The sequence below is a fragment of the Oryctolagus cuniculus genome, chromosome 2, assembly GCF_051225735.1.
Source record: "Oryctolagus cuniculus isolate XC-2025 breed Fujian yellow rabbit chromosome 2, ASM5122573v1, whole genome shotgun sequence".
NCBI classification, from domain to species: domain Eukaryota; kingdom Metazoa; phylum Chordata; class Mammalia; order Lagomorpha; family Leporidae; genus Oryctolagus; species Oryctolagus cuniculus.
This window is the reverse complement of record NC_142868.1, coordinates 77,440,764-77,459,278: the sequence shown is the minus strand read 5'-3', so window position 1 is coordinate 77,459,278 and position 18,515 is coordinate 77,440,764. Positions and strand designations below refer to the sequence as shown.

At 37.5% G+C, this 18,515-nt stretch overlaps 1 long non-coding RNA gene across 1 annotated transcript; it reads left to right on the top strand.

Annotated features, from left to right (window-relative positions):
- The first annotated feature begins 1,323 nt into the window (after positions 1-1,323).
- LOC149127846 (uncharacterized) lies at positions 1,324-7,169 on the top strand. The gene is made up of 3 exons (XR_016229602.1): positions 1,324-1,440; positions 3,408-3,438; positions 7,096-7,169. It is a non-coding gene; the product is annotated as an uncharacterized LOC149127846 (long non-coding RNA).
- Positions 7,170-18,515: the final 11,346 nt, after the last annotated feature.

The following is an 18,515-nucleotide window of genomic DNA, read 5'->3' as shown; positions in this document are numbered from 1 at the left end:
TGTTTCTGATGAGAAGTCTGCTGTGAGTCTGATTGGAGATCCTCTGAGAGTAATCTGATGTTTCTCTCTTGCACTTTTTAGGATCTTTTCTTTAATGTTTCACTGTGGTGAGTTTAATTACAATGTGTCATGGTGAGGATCTCTTTTGGTCATGTTTACTGGGGGTTCTATGAGCTTCCTGTACTAGGATGTCTCTGTCCTTCTCCAAACCCGGAAAGATCTCTGCTAGTATCTCACTAAAAAAGCCTTCTAATCCTTTCTCTCTCTCCATGCCTTCAGGAACTCCTAGAATCCGAATGTTGGTTTTTTTAATAGTATCCTGAAGATTCCCGACAATATTTTTTAGATTTCTAATTTCCTCTTCTTTTCTTTGCTTTGACTGTATATTTTCCTGTGCTCTGTCTTCTAAGTCTGATATTCTCTCTTCTGCTTCACCCATTCTGTTTTTAAGGCTTTCTAATGTGTTTGTCATTTGATCTATTGAATTCTTCATCTCATTATGATTTCTCATCACTATCACAGTTTCATGTTGTACTAGTTGTTTCATTTCATTTTTATTCCTCCTTAATATTTCATTTTCACAAGAGAGATTTTCTATCTTGTCCATTAAGGATTTCTGTAGTTTGAGAATTTGTTTTTGAGAACTTCTTAATGTTCTTATCAATTTTTTGAGATCTGCTTCTTGCATTTCTTCTATGTCATCATCTTCATAATCTTGAATTGGGGTGTCTATTTCATTTGGGGGCGTCATAGTGTCTTCCTTGTTCTTGTTACCTCGGCTTTTGCGTTTGTTGTTTGGCATATTGTAGATTTTCTTTGGTTTCTTTAGTATGGTGTTTTTTCTCGTTATACTGTGACTCTAGATTAAGAGGACTGTCTGCTTTTGATGGATCCTTAGAGGCTGTGATGGATGTGGCCAGAGAGCTCTGTTTGGTTCTTCAGGGTTAAGGGTGTGCCAAAGGTGATTCACCCTGATTGTTCTCTTGCTGGCTCTTGCTCTCTCTCTCTCTCTCTTTTTTTTTTTTTTTTTTTTTGACTCAGTTGGGAAGTAATTCCACACAGCTGAGTGGAATTGAGAGTAGTTGATGTATGAAATCTGGCCCCTGTGGGTATTAGTTTGCTTACCGCTGAGACCACACAAAGAGTTTATGCAGCCCTTAGTGTGGTCTCAGATTTCACCACAGTCTCTCACCAGGTTGCCCAGGTTATGGAGTTTGTGTACTCGGTGAGTTCTCTTCCCCCCCACCCTCAGTTTTTCACAGTCTCAGTTGGTTGGCTCCACACTTTCATTAGGTGTTAACCTCCTGTTATTTCTCCCCACCAGAGTCAGGTTTTTCTGCTTGGCTAATGAGGGGCACCCGCTTTACATATGCAAAATGGCGTGCAAAGCTTTACTTATGTAAAATGGAGCCTGCCCTTTGTCTTGCTCGGCTTTGTAAGGTGAGTGGAGAGAGAGGCTAATGTCCCTGCAGGTTCCCCTTATTTATTCGATTTTTTTCTCTCCTCCAGCCAGCCTGGTGAACTTTCCCCAGTGCGGTTTCAGGCCTCGTTCTCTGCAGGCTCTTTCTGCCTTTCCCCGCCAATGTCTCGGGTTGCTGAGAGGTTTTTGTCTCACCTCGCCTTCCAGCATTGGCGCGCAGACTCTGTGGCTCCAGCGGCTCCTGTGGCTCAGCTTCTATGCGGTGGGCAACCTTGCTCTCCCCGTAGGTCCTCCGAGTCACAGCCACTAAGAATCTATATATCTTTTAAACTATGGTGATTTGACATTTGAAATGTGCCCTTTTATCTATTAAATTTGAACCATTGCAGTTACAAAGTGGTTTGATGACTTACTCTTTCATTTCTGCATTTCACAAATATTTATTGGATACTCTGCTAAATGACAGGGAGGCAAAAGTAAATATTTAAGTAGAATTTCAGCAGGAGACACGATAATGAATCATAAAATTAATTACTTCCTGATGATTGTGATACGTGCTCTGAACAAAGAAGTTCAGGGTGTTCAGTTTGTGATTAATGGGGAGATTTTTGCATTCTTGTAAGCTGAGAAAGACATTCTCAGGGAAGTGATAGTTTTCTGAGCTCTGAAAAGCAAGTGGGAATAAAGAAGTGGAAAGACTATTCCACATAGGTGGAAAAGTGAGACTAAGTGTCATTAAGGTAGGATGAAGTAGTCCAAGTTCCACAGGCAAGAATTAAGTAAGAGCAGGTATGGTGGACTGAAAAAATGTGCATAGAAGAGGGTTGAAGAGGTAGCAGCTGCAGAATAGTCAAGATGAAGTACAGAAGGGTCAAATTATGCAAAATCCTGCAATAGATTTTCACTCATTCCAGGGAGCATGCCAATACATGCTTATTAAGCCTTTACTAAGTACCCAGTAGTGTTTTGCGTACTCAGCAGACTTTAAATTCCACAACATTTCTATGAAGCAGATCCTATTTCCATGAGAGCACACAGAAGTGTCAAGTTCAGGTATCTTGCACCAGGGTTTAACAGCTAAGAAATGAGCAACTTCAAATATAAACCAGGTGGTCTTTTGCCAGAGTTTTATCTCCTGCCCCTTTAATGAGTGTTGAAAAACAATTTATTTAACAGGTAAACATGCCTGTTTACCTACCCATATGCCTACCATTATACCACAATTTACAGGTTCCTGTCAAGGATCATTAAATGATGTACACAACACTGTAACAGATGCTGTAATTTCTTATAGACTCATATCGACACATTGTTCTATTAGTATGCTCCTTAGAGAGACAACTCAAACACCAAAATTAAAAATTCAGTGTAGAAATATGAAGTTTACATGGAAATAAAAGGAGACTAGCCATTTTAATAAGAAAATATTTTGATGATAATCATGATAATGATTTTTTATCAATATTTTTATAGTATCTCAATCCTCCAAGGTCTGTGATTTCATTGGACCCTCACAATAACTTGGTGATGTAGGCAGGGCAAGAATTACGTTTGGATGTGGAGAGGCACCTTTACCAAACACATACTAGTTATAAACCTGATTTCAAACTTCAGTTTCTCTACTCCCCGGGATGCTTGCTTTTTTACAATATCTAAATAGAGGTAAGAGTGCGTAGGAAATTATATAAGAAGGAGACAGAGCAAGGCATGTGATTAATATTGTAAAACACTGATAGACTTTCAATAAACTAAAGGAAATAAGTAAATAAAAATAATAAATAAAGGAAATAAATACACTAAGTATATTTACAGTTATAATAATTAATCTTCCCTTCTAGTAAAAAATATGCTTATAATATCTTTTACAATATAATGTTACTAACTTTATTCATATCCTTATAAATATGGTTCTTGGTTTCTTATCTTTCATATATATTACTGATATATCTTTCATATATACTACTGATATTACTGAATAATTTTTTAGGAATTGAAAGCCAAGTCAGTCAACTGAGTTGGTAAGTACAATCAGTTGACTTGTTGTCACTGCTTGTCTTAAATATTTTTCTAGGCATAGAGGTGATTAATTATTCAAGTGTCAGGAAAAGCTGCGTAGTCATCTAAATGCCCTTTTTTATACCATGACTCATATTATAAAAGGAAAGTGTCATCAGTCTTGACTCGTGAATTGTGATTCTTGGGCCAACATGCTAGAAAAAGACAGGAAGTTGGCTGGTGCTAAACTAGGCTAAAGGCACTGTTAAGAACTTACTTTGTGGTGTGTGTGTGTGTGTGTGTGTGTGTGTGTGTTTGAGTGAGAGAGAGAGAAAGAGATTTATTTTCTATCTGGATATTTTTTGTACAGAGTATCCAAGGTGACACCTCTGCTGTGGACTTGAAAACCCCAATTTTGGTCACAAATTCTGATATCTCAGGGTTATGAGCCCTTTGAATAAAATCAATTAAAGGACATGCATTTGTCCCCTTTGAGTTATTGTTCATTTTGGCCCACCTTCTTTCCCTTCATTAGTTCTAGGCATAAAGCCAACGTGAGATTTATTTCTCACTCATGGCCTCATTTTTCTAGATTGTCTTTCTGTTATTTATGGACAGTAAAACTAATGCTTGAACAAATGCTGAATTCCATTTAAACCCTTATTCACCTCGAATAACGGATGATCAAGTTATCTGACAGCCTTAGCACACTTTTCAAATGAGATTATGACAAGTTGCCTGCAATAATGCCAACAATTTTGAAATAATTCTTTAGAATCATTTTGCTTTTCATGTATTTTAATTTAACTCATTAGTTCTCAGAAGGTTTTATTCAATGGAGTTTGCAATATTTTCTTTGACCATATTTTTAAAACCTTTGCTTTAACTAGTAATATCACAATATGATTAGTCAAAGCAAAGTAAGGAAAAACAAATTTAGTGATTAGGGACATGGGAGCATGAGTTTCTGAATTTGAGGTCCAGCTCTACTCTCCATTCTAACTTTATACTAATGTGCACCCTGGAAGACAGCAGATGATGGCCCAAGTACTTGGATTTCTGTCACCCATGTGGAAGACCTGATTGGAATTTCTGGCTTCTGGCTTTGGCCTTGCCCAGCCCTGGCTGTTTGTGAGTAATTAGGGGAGAAAACTATCCTATAGGAGATTCATTCTCTCTCTGTATCTGTCTGTCTGTCTCTCTCCCTTTCAACTAAACAAAAATAAATACATTTTAAAAAGACAGTTAGTGATTAAATAACTTTACTGTACAACTTTGTATAACATATCCCTCTCAGAGGTTGTTACTAGATATCCATATTAGCATTTACTTTATTTTTTAAATTAATCCTGTAAAACACATTTCTGGTACATAGTTCTATGCCAGTATCCCAGTGAAGATACGCAATACTTCTATGATAATCTAAAAACACATAAATTTAACCCATTGAAATTTTAACAACAATCTTCTGAAGTAGATCCTGATATCATCCTTATTGTATCACTGGAAAAACGAAGGTGCAGAGAAGTTGAGTTCACTTCCCAAGGTTAAATAGCTATGATGTGATCAGGCTGGGATTTAACTCAAGAGATCTTGCTCCTGAGCCACTTCTCTTGACGCTAATACTTATAAACAAATCCATCCTGCATCTCTAAACCCAGACAACTACCATTTTCTGCCCTGTTATATAATTGCCTGTATTGAAGAATGCCATGCAAACAGAGTCCTACATAATCAAATAGCACATAACCCGGAGACTGGCTTTGCTTTGTACACTCAGTGTGAAGATTTTGAGATCCATCCTACATGAATGTATTAATCCTGCATCATTTCTATTGCCAATCCTATTGTATGAGTGCCCTGCAGTTTGTTTGGATATTTACTTATGGAGGGGCATTTGCATTGTGTCCAGTTTGAAGATAACAGCAAGAAATGACATAAACATCCATGAATGAGTAACTAACTAGATAAATATGTGTCTGTGTAAGTTTCCATTTTACTAGGATTAATATATAGGGAATGGATCACTGGGTGGTAGGATAAGTATATATCTAATGTTATTCAATGGCCAAATTGCTGCTGCTTCTTCTTTTTTTTCTTTAGATTTATTTATTTATTCATTTATTTGAGAGGTAGAGTTACAGACAGTGAGAGGGAGAAACAGAGAAAAAGGTCTTCTGTCCGTTCACTCCCAAAATGGCCTCAATGGCTGGAACTGCGCCAATCCAAAGCCAGGAGCCAGGAGCCAGGAGCTTCTTCCAAGTCTCCCACATGGGTGCAGGGGCCCAAGGACTTGGGCTATCTTCTACTGCTTTCCCAGGCCATACAAGAGAGCTAGACTAGAAGAGGAGCAGCTGGGACACTAGAACCAGCGCCTATATGGGATGCCGGTGCCACAGGCAGAGGATTAACCTACTGTGCCAAAGCGCCAGCCCCCAAATTGCCTCTTATAGTGGTTGAGTCATGTTGCAGACTGACAGAGTAAGGATATTCTAGTTCCATCACGTGCTTGGTACCTCTTCATACTGTCAGTAGTTTTCATTTTAGCCATTCTAATAGGGTGTGATAGAATTCATCGTGATTTTCCCTTTCATTCTCTAATGACTAATGATGCTGAGCAGCTTTCTCCGGGTTTATTTACCCTCCATACATCCTCTTTGAGGAAGTAGCTATTGAAATATTTGCACATGCTAAAATACTTTTTATGATTAAGCTTCTCAGTATATTTAAGTATATTTTGGAGGTAAAAATTTCATTATATATTACATTTGCAAATATTTTCTGCCAGACTAGCTTCTCTTTTCCATAACTTTTATAGAGAAAATATTTCATTTCCATAGGTTCAGCTTATCAATGTTTTTCTATGGATTATGATTTTAGTATTATGTCTACAAACTCTAAGATACTCCTGAGACCTAATCTCAGGTTCTGAATATTTTCTCCTATATATTAAAATATATGTAGTTTTATTTTTAATTTTAATTTATTTATTTGAAAGGTAGAGTTATAGGGAGGGGGAGGCAGAGGCAGAGAGAGAGAAGTCTTCCATCTGCTGATTCACTCCCCAAATGGCTGCAATCAGCCCAGCTGAGCTGATCTGAAGCCAGGATCCAGGAGTTTCTTCTGGTCTCCCTTGCAGGTGCAGGGGCCCAAGAACTTGGCCCATCTTCCACTGCTATCCCAGGCCATAAAAGAGAGCTGGATCAGAAGTGGAGCAGCCGGGACTCCAACCAATGCCAGCACTGCAGGCAGCAGCTTTACCCACTATATCATAGTGCTGACCCCTGTAGCTTTATTTTTTTACATATATATCTATGATCTGAAATAATTATTGTATAAATTGTGACAAATGTGCAAAAGTTTATTTATTTTGCATATAGATGTCAAATTATTCTGGTGCCATTTATTGCAAAGATTATCCTTTCTACAATGAACTGCTTTGTGAAGCTGTCAAAAATCAATTGGCCATGTCTAAATGTGTCTATTTCTGGAATTTCTACTCTAATCTATTCATATAAATGTCAATCTCTTCACCACTACCAAAGAGAATGTATGACTGGAGCATTCAGACTTGTTCTGGCTACTCTAGTCCTTTTGCTCTTCCATATAAACTGTATAATAAGATTATCTACATCCATATGATTGATTGGAAATTTAATAAAATTGTATATACATTTCAGGAAAATTGACATTTCTTCTATGTGGAATTTTTGAATACATGCATATGGCATGTCTCCCCACTTATTAAGGTATTTATTGGTTTATTTTTCGGTAGCATATTTTAGTTTGAACGTATTGATCTTATATGTTTCATTATATTTATATGTAAGTATGTTATTTGAGAAGATTTTTTTTTTAAATTTTGGTTACCATGTATTCATTGTAGCTATCTAAAAATATAATTTTATTTGTTAATCATGTATCTTGTGACCTTGGTAAACTGACAACTCATTTATTATTTCTTGCATTTATTGTAGTAATTTTGCTTACTTACTATGCATTATTGAACTGGCTACACCTTGCAATAATATTTTGAATAAGAGTTGTAAGAGTAGTGGACATCACAGCTGCATTCCTGCTATTGGGAAGAAATAACTCATTTGTTCAAAATTAAGCATGTTGCTAGCCATGGGTTATCCTTGTCTTCTCTTTTCTCTCTTTTTTATATTTTGTTTTTTCTAATCATAGGTTTTCTGTTATACCTCTGCTACTGAGATCTAGTTGAATTCCATCATGGAAAGCAGACATATTTTTGTATGGATTCAACTATTTTAATTTTTTGTGCCCCCAGCATGTGGTACGTGTCAGTCAGTGCTCCACATAAACTCGGTAAAATTTCGTTCTTTTGTTTTGGTGTGAAATGTTCAATAATCAACAAGTAGATCCAGATAGCTTTTGATGTTGCCCAGTTCTTCTGCAGCTTTGTTGATTCCCTGTCTTTTGTTATCTTTATGACTGATAACGGAATATTGAAATACCTAACTATAGTTGTCAATTGGTCACTTTCTAAGTATTACCAATTTTTATTTGAATCCTCTGTTGTTAGGTGCATGCACATGTAAGATATTCATATCTTCTTAATTAATTGACACTTCGATCATCACACAGGATTCCCCTTCACAGTGGTAATTTTATTTGCTATGAAGTCTGTTTTGTCTGATATTAATGCCACTACTACAACTTTATTTTGACTTATATTTTCATCGCATATCTTAGTAGTCATGATTTTTAATCCACTCTAAAACCTGTTTTTTATTTTTATGTTTAAGTAATTTACACTTAATGAATTCATTGGTATGAATCAATTTAGGTCTATCATTATATTACTTTATTGTTTTCTAATTTCCCTCTCTCATTGTTTCCTCTTCTCTGACTCCTTTTATATTATCTTAACAGAGGGAGAGAAAGAGAGAGAGAGAAACGCACAGAAAGAGAGAACAAAGTGTCATCCGTGGATTCACTTCCTAAATGCCCACAACTCCCGGGACTGGGCCAGGATGAAGCCAGAATCAGGAAACTCAGTCCAGATCTCCCGCATGGCAATAATCCAAGTACCTGAGCTATCACTGCGGCCTGCCAGGGCCTGCATTAGCAGGAGTTGGGATCCAAAACTAGAAATTGAACTCCAATACATGACACACGAGCATTTTAACCAACATATTAATCTCTAGGCTAAACGCCCACCACTGTTTCTGTGGTTTCTGAAAAGCAATCTGAAACCATTCAGATTATTGCTTATGTATTAGTAATGTGGATATTTTAGGACTTTTTTATTTTAGGTTTTCAGCAGTTTGATTATTATGTCTATAGTTGTGCATTTCTTTGGGTTTATCCTATTGGGCATTTGCTGAGTGGTTTTTGTTTGTTTTTTAATCTCTTGGTTCATCTTGGATGGAAAATTTTCCGCCACTATTTCTTCAAAAATTTACTTTAAGTTTTGTTCATTTTTACCTTTTGGTTTCATTTTTTTTGTGTGTGTGATGTACTCTTTCTCTGCTTCTGAGACTCCAGTGACACAAATGTCAAAACTCAGAATTGTTTCATGGGTCCCTAAGGCTCTGTTAATTTATTAAAACTTTTTTGCCCTCTAATATTTCAGTTAGATGTCTTTACCATTTTATCTTCAAGATTACTGACTATTTAATAGTCATTCTATTGATATCACGTAGGTTTTTATTTCCATTACTGTAGTTTTATTGCTAAAATAGCCATTTCTTTCTCTCTTAATTTTTATGGAGATTGTCAAATTCCCATTTGTTGCAGAAGCATTTTCCATTTATTAGAACAGTTTTATAAAAACACTCAAATCATTTCAACATCTATGTCACCATAGTGTTGAAATCTGTTTGTTTCTTGTTCTCATGTGAGTTAGATTATATTGGTTTCTCATGTTCCAAATAAATTTGGATTGTATCCTGGACATTTCAATATTATGCCATAAGACATGTTTAAATTTAATTTAGTGGAAAATATTGATATTTTTGTTTTAGCAGGCAATAAACAATTTGGTTCCAGCCAGAAATTCAAACCACATTTTGTGAGTTTTTCTTTCCATGTCACTTCTGCTTTCAAAGTCTTTGAAATCGCTTTGAAGTGATAAATTTAAACATTAGTCCCATATGTGTACCACCTGTCATCATTCTAAGACACAGGCAATGATCTATTGCTGATTTCAGTCTCAAAGTTTCTACATCTCTCTTACAACTAGAGCCATGCAGGTGAAGCTCGGGGAATGGGCACAAAAGTTCAGAATTTATTGGGTCATCCTTTTTTAAGTTTTCTAATCTTCCTGGTACTTTTGCTAACCCCTGGGCTCCTGTTTCCGGTTCCTGAATGAAATCTAAAGCTTTCTTTGCCTCATTCTGCTGTGTATCTCCCTCAAATGCACTAATGCCAGGACTCAAAGGGTAAAAGAACACACACACACAAAAGAAACAATTTCACCCCTACCCTCTTGGATCACAGTCCCTCTGAATGCAGAGGTTGTTTCTTCGTCAGTGTATCAGACGGCTGTGTATCCCTGTGAACACCGCCTCCTTACTCCAGGAATCGATACTAGAGGACCTCTCTTAGAGTCGCCTATGTCCATGCACAATTCTGCTTAGGGGCTTCAGATGGCTTGATTGCAAACCAATGGAAGCAACAGGAGGAAGCAGGGGTCAGTGCTGTGGTGCAGTCTGCCATGCTGACATCCCACACTGCAGCGTTGGTTAGATTCTGGCAGTTCTGCTCAGGCCCAGCTTCCTACCACTGAATCTGGTGGGAATGCAGCAGATGACGGCCCAAGTGACTGGGCCCCTGCCTCTCATGGGGAAGACACCGAAGGAGCTGGCTCCTCAATTTGGCCTGACCCAGCCCTGGCTGTTAACAGCAATTTAGGGAGTGACCCAGTGGATGGAAGATGCCTCTCTCTCTCTCTCTCTCTTCCTCTCTCTCCCTCTCTCCCTTTTTCTCTGTCAACACTCCCCATCACTCTTTCAAATAAATAAATAAATAATCTTGGCAAAATTATATATAAAACCCTATTTCAGGGTAACTTTGCATCAGCTATTTTTCCTCCAATTCATTTGCTACTATTTACTTTGAAGAGTTGCCCTGTTTCTGTAACAATATTCAGCAGGAGACAGAGGGTAGGTGCATGCTTCTTCCATTTTACCCAGAATTGCACTTCCATCCATAGATTTATGAAAGTTCTATGATGTCTGCCAAGAGACTTCTTTAAATTTTTCAACTCACATTTTCTCAAACATACGTATTCTTAGAGCCAAAATTTCACTTGATGTGCACTAACAGCAGGCAGAACCATCATTTCTCAAGAATACATTTTCAAAAGCATTTTTTTAAAAATAAAATCAATAATTTGATAAAATTTCTAAACCTTGGTGGTACTGTTATTTAAGTGCCAGGAAATAAATATATGAAACATGTATGATATTATCAACATATTTGGTTAGCTCTACTTCCCTAGACCTAGGTGAATATTGAAGTGAATACTATTGTATTGGAGTCCATGCCTCCCTTTAGATGCATTCACATTTCTTTTAAATAGCCAGGTGACCTGTAATTAGGTGCATGTATGTTTACAATAGTCAAATCTTCCTGTTGAATTGAATCCTTAATCATTACACAGTGCCCTTCTTTGCCTCTTTTAACAGTTTTTGTGTTAAAGTCTCGTTTGTCTTATATTAGAATGGCTACGCCAGCTCTTTTTTGGTTACTGTTGGCATGGAATATCTTTTTCCAACATTTCACTCTCAGTCTGCTTGTATCTTTATTGGTGAGATGTATTTCTTTTAAGCAGTGAATAGATGGTTTTTGTTTTTTAACCCATTCAGCCACTCTGTATCAACTGGAGAGTTGAGGCCAATTATATTCAAGGTGGCTATTGATAAGTAATGACTTGGCACTGCCATTTTCCTGTAAATGTTTTCATAAATACTGTTAAATTTGGATTTCCTTTGTACTTTTCCTGGGAAATTTTCTGCCTTCACCTTCTTTCAAAGTGACAACCATGTTTCTATGTTTCTGTGTGTAGCACATTCTTAAGCATCTTTTCTAAGGCTGGACAAGTGGTGACAAATTTGTTCAATCTTTGTTATGAAAGGCCTTTATTTCATCTTCATTCATAAATGGGAGCTTTTCAGGGTATAGTATTCTGGGTTGACAGTTTTTTGACTTAAGACTTGGAATATAGCTCACCATTCTCTCCTAACCTGTAGGGTTTCTGATGAGAAGTCAACTGGCAGTCTAATTGGAGACCCTCTGAAAGTAATCTGGTGTTTTCCTTGTGCACATTTCAGAATCTTTTCTTTGTATTTTACTGTGGACACTATGCATACAATGTGTAATTGTGAAGATCTTTTCTGGTCATGTCTACGAGGAGTTCTGTGTGCTTCCTGTACTTGGGCATCCCTTTCTCCAAATTAGGGAAGTTTTCTGTAAGTATTTCACTGATTTGGCTTCCTAATCCATTCTCTTTCCATGCCTTCAGGGACTACTTTGAGCCGTATTTTGGGTCGTTTGATATTATCCCATTAATCTTCACCAGTGGCTTGGGTTGCTGCAGTCAGGTTTCACCTCACTCTCCAATGCTGGTGCCAAGGCTCTCAATTGCCGGGGTCCTGAGTTGTGCATGTCCACATCCTCCACGTAGAACCACAGTGTCCCTCTCAGTTGAATGGAATTTCCTTTGCAGTTTTCATCCTGACTCTCCCTGAGATTGCACTCTCTCCACTTTTTTTGACTATATTCCCCGAGACTAGAGCAGTAATCTCCCTCCCTATTCTGCCAACTTAGAATCCTCTTTGATATTTTCTAATCAATTTTAATTGCTTTCTAAAATTATTTTATTTTTATTTATTTGAAGGTAGAGAGAGAGAGATCTTTCATCCACTGGTTCACTCCCCAGATGCCCACAACAAGCAGGCCTGGGCCAAGCCAACACCAGGAACCCTAAGATATCTTTGGATGTCTTTACACAACATGCAAACACCTGTGCTATTGCTGTGCTATTAGGGTTTTCTCATCATGACCTCTCCGAAGGAGTCCAATCTGTGGTTATCAGTAATCAACCCTGCAAAAAGGACATTCTCCATCTTTTTATGTGATATCCTTTCCATTCTAAAGTATGAAACAGAATTCCTCTTCTTGGCAACTAAGCATCTGTTAATCACAGATGAGCTTACACAGATACAGTGCTTGAGGCAATAGTAAATAGCAAGTGCTTTCTCTGAGTAGTTTTGGGAGTTTTTATAATATTTTTATAGCAAGAATCCTACTTTTGTTCTATATCTAAGTTTACTTTTTTATTTTTGTATGCATTTTGTTTTTTTTTCTTATCTTTTAAATCATCACCAATTTCTCAAGGTCCACTCCAAGATGGCTGGATAGATATGTTCACTATTCAACTCCATCTTCTCTATTAAGAAGAACCAAAGAAACAAGCAAGTAACTGCATTTCAAGGTGAGTGCCCAAGGGAAATCTCTGAAATTCAACAAGGAGACACAGGAACCTCACAGGACACACACCTGCTTGGCAGCATAAATAAAAAAAGTCCACTTGGGGCCATAGCTCCAGACCCATGGCTGAGGGGATCTCCATTGCAGGAAAAAGAATGAATGAGAAAACACCAACATACTAAATCTCCAAGGATGCTGTGTGTTGCAAATTTAGGTGTATCAGGGATCCATGGGTGACATAGGCCTGGAGCCCAGCAAGTTGGTGTACACACAGTAGCCTTCTTTCCAGGCAGGAACTAACACTTTGCCTCCCCCCTCACACACACAACTTCTCCTTAAGCCCCACAGCACTGGTTATAAACAATATGAATCCCATCTTGAACAGGGAGTCACTATCATAGTCTACACTGCAGGGCTGGCATTGTGATATAGCAGGGTAAGTCTCTGCATGCAATGCCAGTATCTCATATGTGCACCTGTTCAAGTCCTGGCTGCACCACTTCTGATCCAACTCTCTGCTAATGTGCCAAGGAAAGCAGCAGAATATGGGCCAAGTACTTATGCCCCTGTAACCGATGTGGGAGACATGAATGAAGCTACAGGCTTACACTACTCTGTTGGAATAGAGAGAAGTTATCTCCCCTGACATCACTCTTCTGCTACTGCCATTGAATATACAGGAAGAAGATACAGAAAGGCTATACACCAGCATCAAACTGGAACAAAGCCTAAGTAACATACCAAACTGACACCCAAAGATACATCTTCAGGAAAAAATCTTTAATCCGTGAAAGCCACCCTGTAAGAGTGAAAGAGAAACCAGATCCATCAGATACTCTAATAGCAATGTGAGGCTACGAGAAGCATGAAATGGCAAGGCAATGTAAGGCCTCAAAATGAACACTACAACACTTTTGTTGCATACACCAAAGAAACGGAGGCTGACAAAATGCTTGATAAATCATTTAAAAGAAAGATTCTAAAGATATTCAAAGAGATACAAGAGAATACAGTTATAAAGTTTATAGAAACTAGGAAATCAATGTATGCTATGAATGAGAAATTCAGCATATGGAAACATTGAAAAAGAACCAAATAGAAATCATAGAAATGATGAACCTAAATCCTTACTTAATGTATGCTAAACTGATCTTCTGTATAAGAAGAGAATCGAAAATGAATCTTGATGTGAATGGAAGGGGAGAGGGAGTGGGAAAGGGGAGGGTTGCGGGTGGGAGGGACGTTATAGGGGGGAAGCCATTGTAACCCATAAGCTGTACTTTGGAAATTTATATTCATTAAATAAAAGTTAAAAAAAAGAAATGATGAACCTAATAAGTTCAATAAAAAATAAAGTGGAGTACCTCAAACATAGATTATATCAAGCAGAATAAAGAATATCTAAACTGGAAGACAACTCTTTTGAAATAAAACTGTCAGACAAAATAATTGGAAACCATTAAATGAAAAACTATTCAAACTGTAGAGATTTCTTAATAACAAAAGAGAGCTAACCTACTAATAAAATGATAAGGAATTTCCCTATTTGGGGAAAGATATGAGCATTAAAGTACAAAACACCTATTGAATGTCAAATGGACATAGCCAGAAAAGATCCTCACTGACATATCTCATAGTCAAATTGCCAAAAATACAAGACAAAGAGAGAACTCCAAAAACTATTATTTGAAAGGTAGGATGACAGAGATGAAGAGACAAAGAGCTGGGGCTGGGCCAGCCCAAAGCCAGGAGACTGCTACTCTGTCCAGGTCTCCCATGTGGGAGTTGCCCAAAGACTTGGGCCATCTTCTGCTGCTTTCTCAGGCATAGTAGCTTGCTCAGAAGCAGAGCTGTCGGTATTTGGACAAGAACCAGTGCTCTAGTATGGGATATCAGAGCAGCAACTGGGAGTTTCACCTGCTGGGCCACAGTGTAAGCCTCGGAGTGCTGGATTTCTTTTAAGAGAACACTCAGGCTAGTGACAGATGTTCCCTTAGAGATGTTACAGGCCAGGAGGGAATAAAATGATAGACTCCAAACATAAAAAGAAAAAAAATATATACTAACAAATAATATTAATCAAAGCTATTATTCATAAATGAAAGAGAAATAAAGACTTTTCCAGAGAAGAAAAATCTGAAGGAATTCACCACCACCAGATCAGAGACCAGATCAGAGTTTTATAGTTTACTAAATACAGAAGCAAAAGAAAGATAACTACCATCACGACCAGGTGAAAGAATCAATCTACTAGAAAAAACTTAGGATACAAAAAATAAACAGAAAAAAAGTTTAAAAGACAAAACTGAGTTATTAATAATTATTAATAATAATCTTGGATATAAATGGGCCAATTCTTCAGTTAAAATATACAGACTATGCTACCTACAAAAAAACTCACTTCACCAGTAATAACACAAATAGGATGAAAGTGAAAAGATGGCTTCCATTTGCATGAAATACTGCACACCAAAATCATACAAGAATAACTAAGTCATACCAGAAAAAAGAGACTTTAAGACAAGAATTAGAAAAACAAAGAACCCTTGAGTGCCTATCACAAAATCTCTGATTAAATTTGAAATTTATAAAAGGCAAAAAGTAGTAGTCTCTCTCCCTCTCTCTCTCTCTCTCTCTCTCTGTGTGTGTGTGTGTGTGTGTGTGTGTGTGTGTTTAAAATAAAAAGGAGGAAGCACGAGTGGGTATTTGGCACAGTTAAGCAGCTGCTTGGGACACCTGCATTCCATATCAGAATGCCTGGATTTGAGTCCCAGCTCCACTCCTGACTCCAGTTTCCTGCTAATGAACACCCTGGGAGGTGGCAGATGGTGGTTCAAATACTTGGGTCTCTGCTACCCACACATGAGAACCACATGGAGTTCCTGGCTCCCCTGGCAAAAGCTCTGACTAATACAGGCATTTGAGTAGTGAAGCAATCATGGGAGCTCTCTCTCTCTCTCTCTCCCCCTCTCTCTCTCCATCATCCTGCCTTCAAATAAATAGTGCAATGAAAAAGCACTGCCTACTCTCAAGCGTATGAACAAGATTATAGTGATGACAGATATCAATGCTTCGGAGAATTATAATCATGTTGTCAAACAGATTTAATTTCAAATATCCCTAAGGCTATTCTCAGAGCTATCCTATATAAGATCATGGAAAGAATTTTTCCAATTGAAAATAACAGATTTCCATCATAAATGAAAATTCTCAGGAGAAAATGTTGATTTAAAAATTAATTTCTACAACATACAATTTGAAAGCAAATTTCATGCAATTTGTTCTTTTGACAGAATTAAATACTTAGAGTTCCAGTCCAGCCACTTTATTTATGAGCCTTCTGCTCTCTGGAAGTCCCACAAGGCAGCAGATGTTGTTTAGGAAAAAGATGAAGCAATCTAGTGTATGGAGACAGAGATTTCTCCAACTCCAAGAAATTCCTTATGAAAAAGCTTCAGTCTAATTCTTTTATTGCTGTTTCTTCCAGATTTAAACGTGTAGAACCAGGAATGGACTCACCACTACTTGTGTCTGAGATAAATATCTTGGGGGCTTTCTTCTGGTGAGTAAGTCTGAGCATTTGGGAAGCAATAAAGAATGAGAAATAAAACGCCATTTTCTCAACCAGTTTGTAATTTTGACTACCTAATCTCAAAAAGCACTAGAGAAGTCAGATATGAGGACAGCTACATGTAACTACTCATTATAAAACATATATCAAACATCACTAAAATGATGCTTATTAGTGCCTCCAACATGGAGAGTAATTGCAGTAAAGAGTAAATATGGTACCCATCTCTAAAAGAGGTTGTAGAGTCCACAAAAGCACATGGTGATTAGAGATTAATAACAGTAAGGGTAAGGTTGTACCTCTGTGTAAAGTGATTCTGGAAGAAAATGAGGATGTTTTCCTTCTGTGCAATGGTTGAGACAAAACTAAAGGTTGGTCTGACTAAGCCACATTTTTAATATTCTTTTGACATAATGTAATGAATGCAGGTAACCTATAATGACCAATTGAACTCCAATTACTTTACTCATGTATTACATTTATTTAACACATAGGTACTGGATCACTCACTGTTTTAGGTAATGAGAAGGGCAGACAACAAAAACCTAGTGTGTGAGACAAATAGATAATTAACAAATAAATAATAAATCTCAAGGACTTCTAAGAGTCTTCCAAGAAATGACAGCGTGAATGTGTAGAGAGAGAAGGCAAAGAGCTGTAGGGCCGTATCTTGGATCACGCCAATATTCATTGGTTAAACACAAGTAGATGCAGCTGGAAAAGTAAAGGAGGCCAGCTACTCTTTTTCTACATGTTCACTCGACGGTCCCACCACATATCTTTGGTCTGGCCCTTAGAACCCAAACACCCTACTTCTAGCCACGCTTTATCCATCTCTAACTTTACTCAATCCCTCCTACTGAATTTTTCATCATTATTATAACATAACACATTCTAGTGTATGGAGACTCTTCTTTAGCAAAGTTCGTCATGTCATCTGGTTTCTATTGTTTAATTTCCTATTCTGGTGATTTTGGAAAAAAAAAAAAAACTTCATCAGAGTCATTAAATGTAAATTCCTGACTACTCTGAATTTTCTTTGTGCAGCTTTGGAGTCCTGCACTCTGGGTAAGGTTGACCGCTTGGTTTCACTGTTCCTTGCCCTGGACTGATGAACCCTTCAGCGCCACTTCACAGAAGCAATTTTGAGCATTCACTACAAACGCCTGGTTTCTGACAGGCAGTCAGCCCTTGGTGCAGTGGTGATGCTGCTGTTTGGGACGCTCAATTGCAGTCTGATTCTGCTCCTGATTTCAGTTTCCTGCTGGCGCGCATCCTGGGAACAGCAGGTGACGCCTCAAGTGGCTCAGTCCCTTCCACCAATTTGGAAGATTGGAATTGAGATCCAGGCTCTAAACCTTGGCTTGGTCAGTCTTCTTGTTGTGAAAATTAGGAAATGAACTAGAATATGGGAAATCTCTCTCTCTCCTCTGTTCACATACAATCAAACAAATAAAGAAAAATTCTAAAAAATAACTACAACCGATGGAGTTAAGATACAAACCCTTTCCATCCTTCGCAGTTTTTTTTTATTCACAATTTATTGTCAAGCTTATCAACCACAGTGCTTTTTTTCCACAAATGCATCTCACTAATTTTAAGCTGTTCCTAAATCCATCCTCTTGCTCTCAGAAGGGGCTACTTATATTTTTTCTCTGATCATTACAACTATTTTTTTCCTAAACCCTCTCAAACATAATCTTCCATTCAAATGTTTCCATTGTTTTGATAGTCTTTCATTTTGACTAGTTCTATGTGTTCTTGATCTCTTTTTCCTTGAGTCTTCTTTTAGAAACTGGCTTTGAGTTAACTCTCAAACTCTATCCCAGCATGTATTTTATTTTGCCTATGTATTTCTCCCCTTTCCTACAAATAAAATTATTTAAATTTCTCTTCTCTTAAAACAATCTCCCAATTCACCATCACCATTTATCTCTTCTCTTCATTGCCACACATTTTGAAAAAGTAGTTTTCAAGTTGGTTTCTGTACAATGCATACTTTTCCACCTCTGTCACCTCAGTTATGAGCCCACTACTTTAATGATGCCCTAATCACAGATTCTACTCTTG